The sequence below is a fragment of the Manis javanica genome, chromosome 12, assembly GCF_040802235.1.
Source record: "Manis javanica isolate MJ-LG chromosome 12, MJ_LKY, whole genome shotgun sequence".
In the NCBI taxonomy this organism is placed as follows: domain Eukaryota; kingdom Metazoa; phylum Chordata; class Mammalia; order Pholidota; family Manidae; genus Manis; species Manis javanica.
In genome coordinates, this window is record NC_133167.1 from 3479812 (window position 1) to 3497832 (window position 18021).

General features: G+C 43.5%; 1 long non-coding RNA gene across 1 annotated transcript; it reads left to right on the forward strand.

The window, feature by feature from the left end:
- The first annotated feature begins 1908 nt into the window (after positions 1-1908).
- LOC140844831 (uncharacterized) lies at positions 1909-3744 on the forward strand. Its single transcript, XR_012123328.1, has 3 exons — positions 1909-2023; positions 3194-3339; positions 3621-3744. It is a non-coding gene; the product is annotated as an uncharacterized lncRNA (long non-coding RNA).
- The last annotated feature ends 14277 nt before the right edge of the window (positions 3745-18021 follow it).

Consider the following 18021-nt stretch of genomic DNA (forward strand, 5'->3'; position numbering starts at 1 on the left):
TCAAGGCCTTGTGTGTGAGGCCTTCTGTGTGATCTCTTCTGAGTCACTGAAATGTAGGCAGGTAGTGTTTACCCATCACCGACTTCAGTACAAGAGGGTGCAGAAGTGTCATCTCTCCACATCTTTGCCAACTTTCACTAATTGTCCTATTTTTTTCTTCTACAATATGTAGAGTTTTACTTTTCAAACTTACTTTAGCCTGCCTGGAATTTGTCATGGGTATGATATTGTGTCAGGCACATATTTATCTTTATTTTCCCCGTATGATGGGTAATTGTTCTAGTACCAATATTGCATCATCTAGTATTTCTGCTTATGTTTTGCAGAAGTTTCAGAGAATTCTTGTAGAACAAATACACATGCATTGGCTTCCAAGCCCTTTGCTTTACTTTCTTGGTCTATGGCCCATCTCTGTGCATATGTCACCCTGTCCTAATTATCATAACGCTGTGAACTTGGGAGAAATGGTCAAGTAGTCACCCCTGCCCACCCCACTCCCCACACTTCTCCTCCTTCAGAACGTCTTCTCCTTCTTAGCCCTTTGCTCTTCCATGTGATTTTATGATAAAAGCTAATGTCAAGTTTCATGGACAGCCCCTTGGGATTTTGACTGGAGCTGCATAGAATTCACAAGTTAATTTAGAGAAAATTGATACCTCTATAAAGTTGTCTCCCCACTTATAAACAGAGAATGCATTTCTACTTAGTTATTTTTAAATTGTTATAATTTTCTCAACAAGTCATACTCACTTTTTGCTAGATTTATCCCCAGATTCTTGTAAATTTTTCTGTGTTGTTTGAATAAACTTTTATAATTATATTTTCTAATTCATGGCTGCTGGAAACAATAACTTTTCTTTCTTTCAAATCTTTTTATGTTTTATTAGTTTTGGAGTTCCTTTAGTGGGGGAGGGAGTCCTTCCTTATGTTATTATTCAAGTACAGTATTAACTAGAAGCAATGATAATAGACAATATTTTCCTGTTATTTGATTCAAAATAAATGCTTTTAATATTTTGACACTTAAATAGGGTGATTTCCATTTTGCCACTGTCATTTATTAGGTTAAGAATGTTCCTCTTTCTGCACAGAGAGGGCTGTGCAACACAGAGAAGACAAGTAGTGATTTTACAGCATCATACTATGTTGATGGACAGTGACTGTGAACAGGTATGTGGGGGGGACTTGGTGATGGGGGGAGCCTAGTACACATAATGTCCTTCATGTAATTGTAGAGTAATGATACCCAAATAAAACTAAGAAAATAATAATAATAAAAATAAAATAAAATAAAAAGAATGTTCCCCTTTCTTAACTAATTTGCTAAGTGTTGTTATGCGATCACGTGCAAGTGTTAAATTTAACTGAATGTTTTTTCTGTATTTACAGAGATGACCATGTGGTTTCTTCAAAGATCTGGTAACACAGGGAGTTATGCTAATAGTTTTTGCACATTAGGTTATCCAGGCCCCACCCTTTCAGTAAGAAGGAAATGAGAGGAATTCATCCTTTTTGTGGCTTTCATTTTATGATCAATATTTTTTTATCTTGTGATAATTTAACAGCCATATAATTTGTCCTTAGTTCTCCTCATAATGATTGTAGACTTTTAAATAATATAGATAAAAAGCATTATATTTTTTCCAACCCCAGAAACAAGTTTTTTTAAATGAAGTAATTTCTTACCCTTCTACTGTGAAAAGCAGTGTATGTCCAGCTCAGCCCACTCCTTTTATTAATAAGGACAGGAGTTTTAGTATGTCTTTATCATCAATTATTTTTAAATTTTACTTTATAGCCTCTCTTTTTCAAAAAGTTGACATTTACTGTGCCACCAGACACGGTTACCGTCATTTACAGGGGATCCTATCTGAACACTCACTACCAGCCCTTCCATATTGTCCCTATGCCTGAGTTCTTTATTTGTAATCATGTCAATCATGTTTTTAATGCATCTGTATTGATGGTTTATACTCTTCATCATAGGGTTTCTCGACTACAGAACTACTGTTATCTCACCCAGGTAATTATTTGCTGAGCAAAGGTATCCTGTGAATTTTGGGATGTTTAGCATCCTCTCTGACCTCTACTTACTAGATGCCAGTAGAATTCTATCCTCTAATTGTAAGAACTAAAAATGTCTCTCTAGACCTTGCCAAAGGTCCCAGTACTACAGCATATGGCATTTTAAATAGCAATCCTATGTCTAAAATTGTAACCTAGTTGTTCTTGCACATGTGTGCAAAGATGGTTGTGATAAACAGCATTTTTAAAATAAAATACAGAAAAGGAAAATGTGAGAAAACCTAAATATTCAGCAATAGTTTATGGTATTTGTATCAAAAGAAATACGTAGCAGTCACAAAAAGCTAGAGTGTTAACTTATATATGCTGACATGAAACAATTTTGCACAAAATGGCTATAGTATGCTGCTTCTCATGTAGACTGTGTTGCCGTTGTGAAGAAAATTTCTAGTAAAAAAACATAAAATGCTGGAAATGACAGAGGAGTCTTGGTATCCATATTAACAGAGAAACTGAACTTTTTCTGAAATAAACTTTAGTATTGAGTTTTTTTATTATATGCATAATGCCTTTATTGTGCATATAATAAAAGATATAAAGAAGTAATTAAAGCTACTTTAACGTCATAATAGAGGAAGTACAAAATGGACACTAAGGATACTGGCGAGAACATGATGGGCAAGCTTAAGGATAAGTGCATAGAAAAGAAATGGGGTAATTGTGGATAAAAGAATAGAGTACATGCTAAAATATTCAAAATATTCAGATTTTTTTTTAACTTACCTGAAATGAAAATACTCCTGAATCTGCATATCAGATGGGCAGGTCATGTTTTGGAAAAACTGATGCTGATAGGCAAACAGATGTAACCTCCTAAAGTAACTAAATCTTAAGAAAAAAGAAAATAAAAGCCATCGTAGTCACATTATATAGCCTTTAAAATGTGCTGCTAGACAATAGTGCATGTGCGTGTGTGTGCGTGTGTTCAACGTAGTTAATAAAATAACAAAAAACCATACAGGAATCACATAAATATCCAGGGCCAAAGAGATGTTACTCCAAGGGAGGTGCTGGCGCTTAGCTCCCTCCTTCCCCACCAAACGCTCCCCGGCAGAAGGGAAGGGTAGCCCACGTCCTTTCGTGCAGTCACATTGTCTTCTGAAAACAGAGGCTGCACACAAACGCCTGGACACAAGGAACTCAGAAGGAGCTGCAGCATCTGCGAGCCATTCCTGGAAACAGCTCTGCCCCCAGGGGAGCCGAATAAGCAGCTCAAAGATGAGAACGCTGCGGCGGGTCACCTCGTTGCAAATGGTGCGCACGTTTAAATGCAGTCAGGATAAGCAGTTATGGGAATTATTGTTACTGAACAGATGATAGATTCTAAAAAGTTTTCCAGTGAGCTGTACACCTTCAAACGTGGTAGGCAGGAGAGAGGCAGGTGAGAAGCAGCGTGGGGGGAGGATGGGTGTCCTTGCTCCCAGCTTCCTGGCGAATTAACAGGAGCTGTGAAAAGTTGAGACATGCAACTGGAACAACTCGGGGGCTCTGATCTACTCATTATTTTTCATCATCTTTTCCCTTTCACTTTCTAGGAGGCCTTTGGGAACCTCTTGTTTCCTTATGATGAAGAAGCAAAGATGAGCATGTTTGAAATTCAGCAATTCCTTCAAACTAACATTTTGTGCATTTTCAATAAATAGCATCTGTTCTATAGAATCCAAGTTCTATAAAAGTGTTTCTCTCCGTGAGGATATTGATCTGTCATGACACTCTAGACTTAGATTTGGCAAAGCTTATTTTTTCTTTTATAAATTTCTCATAATTTTTAGATTGTCTATATAAAGATGTATATCTTTTTCTTTTCAAAACACTAAAGTCATTTCCCCCTAAACTTAGTAAAGTAAAAAACTCCTTCCCTCTCCCTACTTCCAACTCCATCCTCCCCAGCAAAGATGTCATCATTGTCAACATTTTCCCGTCTATCCTCCCGGAACAATTTTAATTTCCAGCTGTTCTGTGTACACGATGGTATCATGCCATCCACACCGCTCTGTGACTGGCTTTTTCCCCCAAAGACTGTATCTTGTCAGTTTGCCAAGTGTGTTCTCCATGCCTTAACATGTCAGCTTCTCTATTACACAAAGTACTGAACCCTGTGAGGATCTCCATCCATCTCTGGCCTGTCTATTCGGCTCAATGATTCTGTCTCACCAGGCCCCAGTGCAAGGTATTCTGATTTTTTCGGGAATAACTAAACCTTTTAATATCTGGAAAAGAGAGCTCTCTCCACCATTCTTGTTCACAAATCCCTCCATCACTCCTACACTTACTTTCCCCCATGTGGTTGAATATCATGCTGTGAAATTCCAAAGTATCCTGTTAGTAGTTTACTTAATATTTCACAGAATAGATAGCCTAATTTAGGGTAATTTCTTTTGCCTTTACCCTACTGAGTGTCCCATTCCAAGGATAAGCTAGGTCATCTCATTTACTCACAGGAGAGTTCAGCTCTCTCATTGGAATGAAATCGTTCCCTCGTACAGCCCGGGTGATTGTCTTCTGACATTCATTGTGGGCTCTTCAAATGTTGTAAGCGGGCATGCTCCTCTGTTTCAGTTTCTAAATGCTTATTTTTGAAGTAAGGGAAAGCTACTCATCTTTGCATATTAATTTGAAGGCCACACAGCTCACTGAATTCTCCTACCAAATGCAATAATTCCTTCAGTTAATTATTTTGTGTTTTTAGATCTGCAGTTGTATTATCTTCAAGTGTGCTCTTCCCTAATGGCAATGGCTGCTATTTCCAAAACATTAAATAATAATAGTGGACTGGGGCATCCTTTTCCCACTGTCCCAACATTAATTTGAATGGCTTTATTGTGTCGCCATGAAGCATGACAATGATTTCTGTTTTAAGATTTTAGAGCGCACACTAAAGAACGACCATGCATTCTTACCTATAAGGTACATGCTCATGTGAAATTAAGATGGATTCCATGTTATCGGATGAGTTTGTTGGTATTCATTGACTTGATCATGTCATTTTCTTCCTTTGATTTATCAAATGTTGAGTCGCTAGTTGTGGCTTATATACTGGTTTTTAAATCCTTGCGGAGGGAAGTCTACACCTGCCCAGCATCCGGATGGAGACGGGTTCTGAAGTGTTGAGGTCTCAGGCCAGTTTTTTCAAGGTTCGGGTGGACATAAGTGGGGGAAACTATGTTGCTGGCAGCTTCTCATTCCGACAGAAGGGGTGTCGAGGGTATGGCTGCTGAGCTGCCGAGATGGGACCAGGGAGTCTGGAGCCGTCTGGCCTGGGCTGCTGGGCGCTTCTCTGCCTTCTGGAAGACAGCCTGTTCGTTTGTCCGTTTGGCTTCCGCACTGGCCATCAAGGGCAGGAGTCTTGGAGGAATCTGCCTCTGGTGTGGCCCTACTTTTCCTTGACCACCCGGGTTGGAGGCTGGTCACGGGGTCCCGCTGGTGCGCCTGCCCCTTCCGCCCTTCCGCCCATGGCAAGCTGCCCAGTGTGGGAGTCATGCGTGGGGGCCTCCTTTTCCCTTGCTCCATTCTCTCCTCTATCTGATTTTACAGAAACGCACCACGTCTTACCTCTGAGCACCCTTCATGGCTCCCAAGGTCATTGTGGGTTCCTCCAAGTTTGTGTCTCATTAGTTCTCAAGCCCATCAAGAGAGGGCAGCAGATAAGTAGTCATTGGTTTGCTGGGAAGAGTCCCAGTCCTTTACAAAGCTGCTCACACACAGACACCCCTACACTGTACATTTATATCCAAACCTCCTTAGCCCAAGTTTGGAATTCAGGTAAGTGAGCATAGAGTCCTAGAGGGAGTCAAAGGTCACTGACACAAGGCACTGCAACTGGTTGGAATAAAAAGCTCAATCGGGCCACTCATTTTGAGACAGAAGGCTGGTCCCGGGAGTTGAGGGGCCGTGCCCCCCGGGGGAAGGACCGCCCAAGGCTCGCTGCACCTCACCCTGCGTCCTGCTCAGGGACCGGGGTCCTCATGTTTCTTCCACTTAATTACCTCGGGGTCAGATGCTGTGTCTGCCAGGCGGACAGTCTGGGAATCGGATCAATGAGTCTTTACTAGTAAGAGAGGGTTTGGCTAATTTTTGTAGTTTATCTTCACACATGCACATGAATCAGTCGACTGCTCCGATTTTTCAGGTAGAAATTTGGAGCTGCAAAGAGGTCAGAAGCGCGTTCTCAGGCACCTACTCTGGGAGGGAGGGCGGACCGGGGCTGCCTAGGGACCCCCAGCTTCCCACCCCAGTCGGCCCGAGGGAGAAAGAGCCATGCACAAGGGAGAATCCTGCGTGCGGAAGCGTATTCCTTCCAGCTGACCCTCATCACACCCAGGTGGAAATGAGTAACAGACATCTTCGCGTGGAATCAAAATGTCTTTCTCTGGTATGGCTCTCAGGAAACAGGAGGGGAGTTGTAGGAAATCAGATCTAAAGAAAGGCCGAGGGTCCATAAAGAATAATTATAGCCGTGAGCCCCAGGGAAGAGGAAATGGACTCGGGAGTCTGATAAATAGGATTTTATTAACTGGTTAACCTCACTGGCCTATCTAGGAAGCTAAAAGCAAGACCTTTCAGCCCAGCAGTGATGGTTCCATGCTGGGTCCCAACAATCAGATACAGCCCAGAGGGACGTGTTTATACAAAGAAAGAAATGTGGTCACAACAGTGTGCTCTTTCCATGTCTTTATTCCTGGGGGAACGTTGGCTGGAAGGGGGATTATCCTGAAATATGAAGCTGGTGATATTTTATCCACAGTCATACTGCAGACAGATAAAAGACCTGCTGCTTTGGGACAAAAAGGTATAAAGAAATATGAAGTAAACATATTTCTTCCTTACATGTGGAGAATAACTCACGGTTTGGGAATATAATTTTAACCCTAGAAACTGGTGACATGTGGCACCCCCAGCCCCAGCCCACCACCAAGGCTCAGAGGGTGGCAGGGACCCATGACAGGTGACCGCCATCCCACCCCAGGAGCTGACTCACCTCCCGGCAGGGGCTGAGAGCCCTCGGCCTCCTCCCCCTGACTGGCGAGGCAGCAGTTCTTGAACACTCAGCAGTCCATTGAGTGTGTCTGGCTCTGCTGCCCCCAAAGGCAGAACATGAGCCCGGGAGTGAGTCTGGGGTCTCTGGCTCCAGAGACAGGAAGGAGCAGCAGTCGGGCTTGGGCAGCTGAGCTTCTGCAGAGAGGCTGGTGGCCAGTAGGGGACCAGCTGCCCCACATGGTGGCCCCAAGAATGGCCTTGAGGGTCGTTCCCACTCCAAACCTCCCAGTGGCTCCCCATCTCTCAATGCAAATTCCAGGTCCTTGCAGTGACCCTGTGCCCTGTCCCCTCATGTACCACCGCCCTTCCCACCTGGTGGCTTATATCCTGGCTCCACGCCAGGGCCCTCCTGCAGGAACCCACCTGAGGAATTCCCACCTCCCCTTCCAACCTTCGTCTGGTCCCCTCGGCGAGCCAGGGCTGCTGCGTGGTGCTCACTCCCCTTGCTGGGCTCTGTTTTTTCATAGCATGCATCACCTGTAGTTTACAAAAACGGACTTAGGCTTTATTTAGTATGCTCATTGATTACTTCCTCATGGAATGTAAGCACCCCGAGGCTGGGGGGCCTTGTCTGTTTTCCCACTGTGTATTTCCAAGCACCTAGAATAATGAATGGGCAAATCGGGTGAGTTTCCAAGCACTGTCAGCCAGGCATTCCCATCAAACGTGGCCTCCTGAGGGTGGTGCTTTCCCAGGCCTTCCTTTCCACGACAGTGACTCAGGCAGGCAGTGGGTATGGAAAAAGTACCTTTCCATAAGGCCACTGGTCTGGTTTCTTCACCATTCGTGAAAGAATTCTGTGCTCCAACAGAAACATGTATGCAATCTCTGTGCTGAAGTTTGCTGTTAGGGGGCCTCCAAACAGTAGGTGATCCTCTGTGATTTAAAAGCCATGGCACCAGACCTGACAAGAGGCAGCCGGGAGCATCATTCCTGCTCCCTGAACTCCACGTTTCCTGGCTCAGACCAGGTCCTGCGGGCCGGGGTTATTGTTCCAGCACAGTTACTAGCATATAAATATTTGTAAAGTGTTTCATTCAAATGCTTCTTCCAAAAAACAGGGTGAGGAGGGCGACCCCATGCCTTTGGCTCTTAAGGACACTGTTATCCTAGTCTCTCCAATTTTAATCAGGAGCCTCCCGGAGGCAGCAAACATTTTCTCTACTTGTCTTTGTTTACACACTCAGGGAACGCATTTATTTATTGTTCTTGTAGTTAGCAGAGAAGTTACAGAAAGATGTTGGCATTTCAAAACCAAAAAAGAAAACCCGTTTGTTTGAAGCTAACAAGTTCATCACAGATGGTGCCGTCTGATACATCAGGAAAACAGGACCAGCGGGGAAATCACAGCCTGTAGAGACGGTGGTAACATCAGGTTCATGTAATACCAACCACACAAGTTATTTCACCCACTGCAATTTGAACTAACCTTTGTAGGCCTGGTGGAAACCAAATCCGAGGCGGTTTTCCGGCAAAGGCTTTCCGATGTTGTCTTCTGCCCGGAAGTCTGTGCCGCCTGTGGTCCCAGAAGAGCGTCGCCCGTGTACCTAGATGTCTGGAGCTCTTTCAAATCATTTTTACGCAGCGCAGCACAGCGCTATGCAGCTTATCAAATCCAAGAGTATCTCATAAAATAGAAAAAGAAAGAAAGAACGAAACTTTTCTATATTTATAAAGCTTTCTGTTTTGCTCCTGGTCTATGTTAAGGCATTTGGTTGAGAATTTCAAAGAAAAATAAATCAAATGACTGGAGTCTGGAGGTCTTCACAGTAAGTCCAATTATTTATTTTTCTTGGTAAATTAGCACCGTGTTATGGCGCCGTGTAGACCCATTTTTAGCATGATGCATCAAGATCCCTGAGAGTCAATAGCTTGTGATTCCTGGTCTCACCCGCGGAAATGCATCTTCAAAAAAAAACAGCGACCTGCAAGTTGTGCACAAGGATGTCCAATGCGGTCTGCTTTTTACCAGTGAGGAAAATAAGAACTTACATGATGGTAGAAGAATGGCCCTATAAGTTATGGCACAGCTAAAATATGGAATATTACAAATCCATAAAAATTGTATTCTCAGGGAATATTAAAGGTCAGGGGAAAAACTGTTAAAAAGACAAAAGAAAACATCCAAAAATGTTGCCAGAAGTTATGTCTGAATTGTATACTTACAGACGATTTTATTTTCCTTTTTAGACTTCTTTTGGATAGGATTCACATAGTACTTTTATTCTCGGGAGGGATGATGCATATGACAGGTTAAAATAAAATAGACACGGCCTGAGGAAAACGCTGTGATGAATCATCCACGTGGTTTTCTCAGAGTCGACATTCAGCAGGTGCGGAAGCCAGTTCAGGATGTGTGTCCCGCGCACCTGGCCGGCAAGCGCCCGGTCCTCGCCCCAGCATCTCGTGCCCTGTGGCTGAGTCATGCCTTGAACTTCGGGGGGTGATGAGTCAAGGGAAGACAAACCTCCCCTTCCCGGAAGGTGGTGGTGCCTGGGTCCCTGGACAGGGCCTGGACGCCAGTGGTCACCTCGCTTGCACCTAAGCCTTAAGGACCCCGAACCTCCTCTCTCGCTGCTCGTGTTCACGGTTCCTCCCTGTCTCTTTCCTCCTTCTTTGTCACAAGACCAGATCTAAATCCAGAAGGGGCAAGAATTTGTCCTCAGGGCTTCGCAATGTAATAAAACCCATTGCATTTCACTTCCTGGCCCGGAGTCCACGCTCAGCAAGTACCAATAATGCCTACAGATCCCTCTCTGGCTCCAGCAAGCATAAACTATGTCTCGGAGAAACAACTGTTTGATTAATGCAGCCAATTCTGGCAAACAGCTTAAACATTCCGTGGAGAAAATCAAAGCCAGTAAGAATGCCTGTCTTCCTATGTAGACCACACCAGCGCCAGCCCCGGGCAGGCAAGTGTGTCACCACGGCTGGTTCTGTTCCCCGAGTGTCCAGACGCCTCCAGGCACAGCCACTGCAGGCGGGGGCCTGTCCATCCCCCTAGACAGAGTCCGTTCTGCATTTAGTGTTATTCATTTGTTTGGAAAATATTTCCAGGAAAGTGGACATGCCTGGTGAGTGGCTCAAACCCTGCAGCCTCAGCCACAGCCCACATGTCTTAGGTGTTTATTATAGACGTACCGACATGAAGGGGGGGTCGGGCCCATGATGTGTGTTGGGACAACTGAAACTGGGTGATCACCACTGGCCTGCAAGCTCTGTGTCCTCACCAATATGCCCAGCCTTTCCTTGGTGGTTCCGCCACCAGCCTGGGCGTGGGAGGAGGGTGGAGGGAGAGGCGCCCTTTGTCACAGAGCATCCTGACTACCTGATGCAGGGAACGACTGTCCCATGCGCTGGTTACCTCTAGTTAAAAATGTTGTGATCAGTTGATTTCTGAACTGCTTGCAGGTGTTGATCTGCTTGTTACTGTATTCACTGAGCAAAGAGTCACGTGGTGCCTCTGGGTTAGGCGTATTGATGAGGGTGATCAGAGAAACGAAAGCAGGATCATGCAGGGGAGGGCGTGAGGTGGCCCCTCACCACCAGTGGGAATCCCCAGCCACGTCCAGGCCACAGCAAAGAGGTGAGTTTTTTTTCATTGTCTGGTAAAAAACCATTTGCGCATTTGCTTTTATTCTCCGATTTGGAAAATGCTCATTGGCCAAGGAATGGAAATGCCAGGTGAGGTTCAAGCTTCAGAAGATAAGGAAGAAGAGAAAGAGGGTCAAGTGCAGGCATGGGACACCTGGATGTGGTACTGAGTTTCTATCAAAAATTCGTTGTTTTCCTTCCATCTGCCCTGGCTTAACTCTGGTCCTCGCCTGATCTCTTCAGGATGGCTGTGCTTGCCTCGCTCATCTCCCTGCCCTCTCCCTGCTGGTCTCTCTGTCCTCTAAACACCCTCCCACAGGACAAGAGCAGCTTCCTATGATCCTACTTGGAGGGTCCATAGGTCCCAAATGGCTTGGGGCTGTTATGTCAGCCCTCCCAGCATGCAAAGACAGTCAGGCCATGCATGTGGCAGGGGGACATGATTCCTGCTGACCAGACCCACATCTTCACTTTGCATGGGTACAAAACCCCATGAGGCAGCTCTACCTTTGAGGTCAGTCTATCTTTACGCGAGCCACGCAGCCCTATGACAGGGGCCAGAATCGAGGAGAAGCCAGAGTGAATTATCAGATCAGGGGCAGACAAGGCGTCAGGAAGACAGCAGAGCTCACAATGTTTATCATAATCTGAAAAACTGGAAATAATCTTAATGTCCTCTGTAAAATACATGAGATTATCTTAAAATGCCACTCAAGATGTGGCCACGTAGCCTGTATAGCATAAAAGAGATCAGGTGAGTTTTAAAAGCAAGGCACAAAACTATGTGAATGATGATTATAATTACATATTAAGAATTGAATACAGTTCCTGACGATGAGGGAGTAAAAAATGTTGAGACTTGTTCTTTTACTTAAATAAAGAACTTGACAAGCTGTATGAAACCAACATTTCACACACTGGAAAATAGGAAGTGGAGAACTCGGTCCCTGAGAGAAATGAGACAAACAAGGAGGGCCAGTTGGGAGACAGTGGGTTACATGTTTGAGGATTGACAGAAGAAACCTTCAACTTAGCATTTTATAGACTTTATCTTAACACTGTATCAGATACAGGAAAACAGAATTTATCACTAGCAGAACTTCACCACAAGAAATGTGAAAGGAAATTCCCCATGTCAAAGGAAAATAATTTCAGATAGAAACATGTATATATAAAAGGGATGAAAAACATTGGAAATTACATATATGCACAGAATTATGAAACTTTTTTTTGGTTTTTAAATTCCTTTCATCCTCAACTGACCATTTAAAACAAAAAAATAATAACATTAATTTGTGTGGTTTATAATATATGTAGATCTAAAATGTAAAACCACGGCCCAAGTGTATGCTGTCTACAGGACAAAACAAAATAATAACAACAAACTATCTTAAATATAAAAACACAGATAGGTTAAGATAAAAGAGTGGGAGGAGAGATGCCATTGAACACCAATCACAAAATAGCTGGAAATGGAGATTTCAGAACAAGAGATATTAGCAGGTTTAAAGAGGGTCATTTTCATAATGATAAAGGACCCACTTGATCATGATGATGTACAATACTAAATGTGCATGTACCTAATAACAGACCTTCAAAATAGACGAAGCAAAACCTGTCAGAACTTAAGGAAGAAATGGACATACTCATAAATTATATTTGGAGATTTTAACATTTCTCTCTCCCATACCAAGTAGAAAATCAACTGGGCTACACTGGACTTGGGAACTACTATTACCCAAGTTGGCCTAGCTGACCTTCCTAGAACACTATTCCAAAACAGAGGAAACACATGCTCTTCAGATGCCCAAGGAATAGTCACCAAAACAGACAGTATATTTGGTAATAAAATAAGCCTCAGTACATTTTAAAGGATTGAAATCGCAGAGCTGTTTGTCTGTTTTTTTACCACGTGGAATTAAATCATAAATCAGTAACAGAAATGTATCTGGAAAATCCCCACATTTCTGGAAATGAAACAAAGCACTTCTAAAGAACATGTTAAGTCAAAGAAGAAATTACAACATATGTTAAATTTAGTTAAAATAAATATGCGACATAGCAAGACTGTTAGGACGCAGCCAAAGCATTTATAGAGGGAAAATTTTACCTTTAAATGCACATAGAAAGATTTAAAACCAGTCTTCAAGGTGACCCAATCTTCAATGTGAGAAGCCAGAGAAGAGCGATCTACACCTGAAGGAAGCAGAAAGGAAGAAATATAAGGGTGACAATTCATGAAACAAAAACAGACAAACACTAGAGAAAATTAACACCAAGATCTGGCTACTTGAAAAGTTTTGATAATCCTAGTGTGACCAATCAAGTAAAAAAAAAAAAGAGAAAAGAAGATACAAATTCTCCCTATTAGGAATGAAGGAGGAGACATCACTTTAGATCCCATAGACATTAAAAGGCCTATAAAAGAACACTTAAATTATTTTTTGACAACAAATATACAAAAACCTAGGTGAGAAAGGGAAATGCCATGAAAGGCATGAATTAACAAAATATATGTAAAAATAAATAGAAAAATCTCAATAGTCTTATGTCAAATAAAGGAATTGAATGTAAAACTTAAAAATTTCCCTCAAAGATAACATCAGGCCTATGTGGTCCCCCTAAGCACATTGTATGAAATATTTAAGGAAGAAATAATACCAATCCTACACAAATTCTTTCAGAAACTAGAGGAAGAAAGGGAAAGTTCCAAACTCATTTTATGAGGCTGGCATCAACCTTATGCCAAAACCCAACAGAAGTATGACAAGAAAAGAAAATTAGAGACCTGTCCCCTCATAAAGAAGATGCGAAATCCTTAAAAACATACTAGGAAATAGCGCCCATCAGTATATACAAAAAGATAAAATACCATAACCTAGTGGCATGTATCCCCCGAATGCAAGAAAATCAACGAAACTTAGTATATCAACAAAACAGAAAAGAAGGAACATCTGGTAACTTCAATAAATAATAGAAAAAACATTTGACACGCTTAAACCCCATTTATATTTTTAAAACGCTTGGCACACTAGGAATAAAATGCAAGGCCCTCATCTTGATAAAGAGCATCTGTAATAAATCTATACTTGACTTCATACTTGGTAGTGAGTTTGAATGCATTTCTTCTAAGGTGGGGAACAGCACAAGAATATCTGCTCTCCACTCCTATTCACATTGTACTGAAAGTCCTAGCCAGTGCAATAAAGCAGGATAAAAAAGAATTTAGAATAAAATGGGAGAAGTTCACTGCAATTATATATGTCAGAGATTCCTAAGGGATCTACCAAAAAAAAAAAAAGCCATTAGAACTAATGAATGACTTTTGACAGACGGAGCAACATAAGCTCTATATACAGCAGTCAACTATATTTCTGTATATTAGAGACAGACAACTGGAAATTAAAGTCTTAAAAACAATAACAATTATGTAAAATTAAAGAAGATGAATGGAGAGCTGGAATGTGTTGATGAATCATAAGACTCAGAAGTGTTGATATCTATTCTCTCAGATGAGCCTATAGCTTTAAAACCACCCCCAATCAAATTATCAGCAAGCGGCCTTTCTTTCTACAAATCTATGATTTACCTGAAAATTTATTCAGAATTTCCAATGTCTCAGAATAGGCAAAATATTTTAAGAAGAAGAAAGTTTGAGGACTCACAGAATTTTAAGATTCGGCTGAAGAATGAGGCAAATTGGGCAAAGTTCTGCAGGCCCCCATACAGGCTACACCCCCCATGCTGCCTTCCTCCTGTTTACGTCTTGACCCCTAATGAACACCTTGCACTCCTGAGCCAGCCTCTGCGGATCCCAGCCTGCAGCAAGTACCTACCTATTCCAGAACGTTTTACTGTTGCTTTTACACTTAACTGTTCTGAAAACTGGTTATTATTCTGCTTTCTTGCTATGAAATTATTGCTAAAACAAATTCCGAATCCCCATGACTTAACTCTTCTAGAGCATAGAAGCAAACGGAGGATTTCCTGAATCACTGCACAGAGCCTGTATAATCGAGATTCTGAAACCTATAAGCAAAAATGATACAACACAGCTATGAAGGCACACTGAGCTTATTTATGTGAAACATTAAATTAAAAATAATATCAAGGAGAGTGCACGGTGCGCTTGAAAACTGGTATGACATTACTTAAGAGGGCTTTTAAAAAAAATAAATCAGCAAGATTAAACTATCAAGAAATCCCTTTTTTCTATGTAAAAAAGGAAGTTAACACCGGTTAGCAGTTGATGGGTATTTTTTAAATCTCCAAGTGACTCCACGTATCATTTCCAATGTCAATCAACTACCACACCAGCCCCATGTGGCAGGTCACTGCCTGGTGTCCAAACTGGCTGTTCTGTTCTTACCTGAATGGTCTGTTTATTTAAGTGGCCTTAGTGGTTCTTAACCCATCAAAAGTGTTAGTTTAACAAAGAATACCAAACAATTAACCTCTGGCGGGAAAAAGGAAAGGAATAAAATAAGCAAAATTTATCACTTTGTCAGGTTCTGCAAACACCATCTTGATGAGCTAAAAGCCCCTAATAAAAGAGCAGATACCCTCTGCCTTATAAAACATGGATCTCAGTTTTCCTGCTATGTGAATTTCCACTAAAGAGATCAATGAGTTGGGTCTGCGTGAAGCAAACAGACAGATCTGATCACAGCTGGAGGCTGAGAAGAGGGGGTGATCCTGGTGGTCCTGTGCGGTCCTGAGATGGCCCAGGCCAGCGAGCTGCCCCTGAGGTCCAGGAGGTCGTAGGGAGAGGGGAGAGGAAGCTCAGAGGGCCGCCTCAGTCAGCTGGGGCGACTCGGGGGGCTCAGGAGTCCCCTGCTCCTGGCACACACATCGAGGGAGCCAGGCAGGCAGCCACATTCTTGCAGCCAGAGACTCTGCAAACCCGTCTGGACAGCCGGTCAAGGCCCCACTCAAGACGTGTCATTACTCTCAGTATTGTCAACTTCGCCCTTCCAGGCGACTGGAAGACGAGAGCAGACAGGGCTGGAGGACTCCCTTGGTGGGGGGCAGGTGTCCAACTGCTCCTACCAGGAGACCCGGACCCACTTCCCTGCAGCCCTTCTGGGACAGCTTTGGCCAGGACATCACGTGCACTTACTCACTTGGATCTGGAAGCGTGTTAGCAGGTTAGGAAGAATAATACCCGTAGGATGTTCATTGTACCCCACGAGTTTTCAGGGACACCTAGGATGTTAGACCTTTTATAGTCCTTTCTCAAAATAATCTTTAAAGTACAACTGCAGGAAGATGCTTTATGTATGTGACCCTGGGCTGGCCTGGAGCCCGAGACGCTGTGTAGGGAATCTCCATGATCAGAAAGACAGCCCTGCTCACAGTGCATCACAGACACACAGTGTGAGTTTTCTTACAGGGTCTTCTGCTGGGTGGGCCCTGGGCTTCTCTCTCTGGCCTCGCTCCACCTCCTCCATCCCCAGGATTCCTGGGCCCTGTCTGGTCCCCCTTGCCCCCAGCTGCTGGCCCTCTCTCGGAAGGTAATGGCAGATTCTTGAAGCTTTCACCGCTCCAGCTTCGTCAGAGGGCAACTCCATGACAACACTACCCTTGCTATTAAACGTTTTTCACAGTTTAATAAATTCAATTGATCTCTTACTGTTCTAATGAAGTCTCTGGTTGGTTAAGGCAATAGTACCAAAAAGCCTCTTCCCACGAATGATGGGGAAGGAAAGCAAGCAGGTGGGGATGGCCCATCCTGCCTTCTCTGCGCCTCCAAGGGCACACGCCCGTGAACTCCCACGCGGATACCTGCCCCCCAAAGCCAGCAGGCAGCCGTGTGTCCTTGGGGTCCACGTCGCGGGGACCACCCCTCTAATGTCTTCAGCTCCGGGGGAACAGGCCCCAAGGGGCATCTGCTCTGTCTAGCAAGGAGTCTTGATGTTTTAATTTCTTCTCGTAAAAGAAAAGGCGTCTCATACCAGTGAAACCTAAAACCCAGCCTGACAGCCTCTGGGCAAAAGTGCATGGTGACAGGTTCAAAGGACAGGCCAGGGACCTGGGGTCTGCTCACAGGGGGGACTGTTTGTTTGAACAGGCAAGAGAGTGGCAGGAGGGGTCACCTTTCATTAGCTGTAAATACATTCCTGAGGCAAGTCCTCCAGGTATTCAGTAAGTTCTCAGAAAACAGGGGTAGGATTGAACTTCACTAATTAAAGGGTCTATTGCTGGTGGTTGTCACCAATCTCCACTCTGAGCCTGTTTAGATAGCTGCCCTTTCAACTGCCATGTGGCCACATGTGGCCCCAGTTGCTGAGCACAGAGACTTGGGGGTTAGACCCCTCCGCTGAAGCTCTGCAGAGCCGAACAGCCAGTCCCCGCTCCATTCAACACACTCCAGAGGCGAGTGCGCACGGCGTGGAAAGTATAGAGGGACAGTGACCTGTAAGGTTAAGAGAGCGGAGGAGAAAACGCCTGAAAACATTCCTTCTTTGCAGCAAATTGGCCCTTGATGTACAGCAGAGCATTATAATCCACGGCCTTTCAGTAAAGCCTCAGCGGTCACGGGCAGGACCTTCTGGGGCTTTTAGGGGGAAACACTGAAGCATTTGAAGTCTACTTCTAAGGTCTGCACTGATTCTGCTTCCAACAGTTTCTATGATAGTGACAGGTGCGCATATAAAAAGCAGGGCTCTAATGATCTGGGAATGTTATATAGACATCCATCTATGAGCAGAGGCTGGAATGGAAATTCCTGATGTATCAGGTAAATCCATGACACAAGAATAAATAGCCAAGAATAAAAATCAGGGCTCTGTCTACATACTTAGGAAATACATGGTATAATCTTTCACTTGACAAAGACCACACCAATCAGCCTTTAGTTAGGGACTCTCTCTCTCTCTCTGTGTTGATTTTAATATTGTATTATCAGCCTCAAGCTGTAAGGCCTTGTACCCTTGCTCTGAGCCAGACTAAGAATGTCTTTTCTCTACCAGTACCTCATTGCAACTAAACAATTTCTTATTTCCTGCCCATCACACACACACACACACACACACACACACACACACACACACACACACACACACACACACAGCTTCTTTTTAGGATCCTGTAGTATCTTCCCCAATTCTAGCCAGAGAGAATATATAAACTGTCCTTTCACATCCCTTACAAGTGTAGTAGGTGCTCAAGGACCTCTCTGAATGGTACAGTGAAGAGATGGGAAGAATAAATGAGTGAATGTGGAAAGGACAGACGGAAGGAGGGAGAAGGAGAGAGATGGAGACGGGAAGGGAAAGAAAGAGGAGGGAGGGAGGGTGGGGAGAA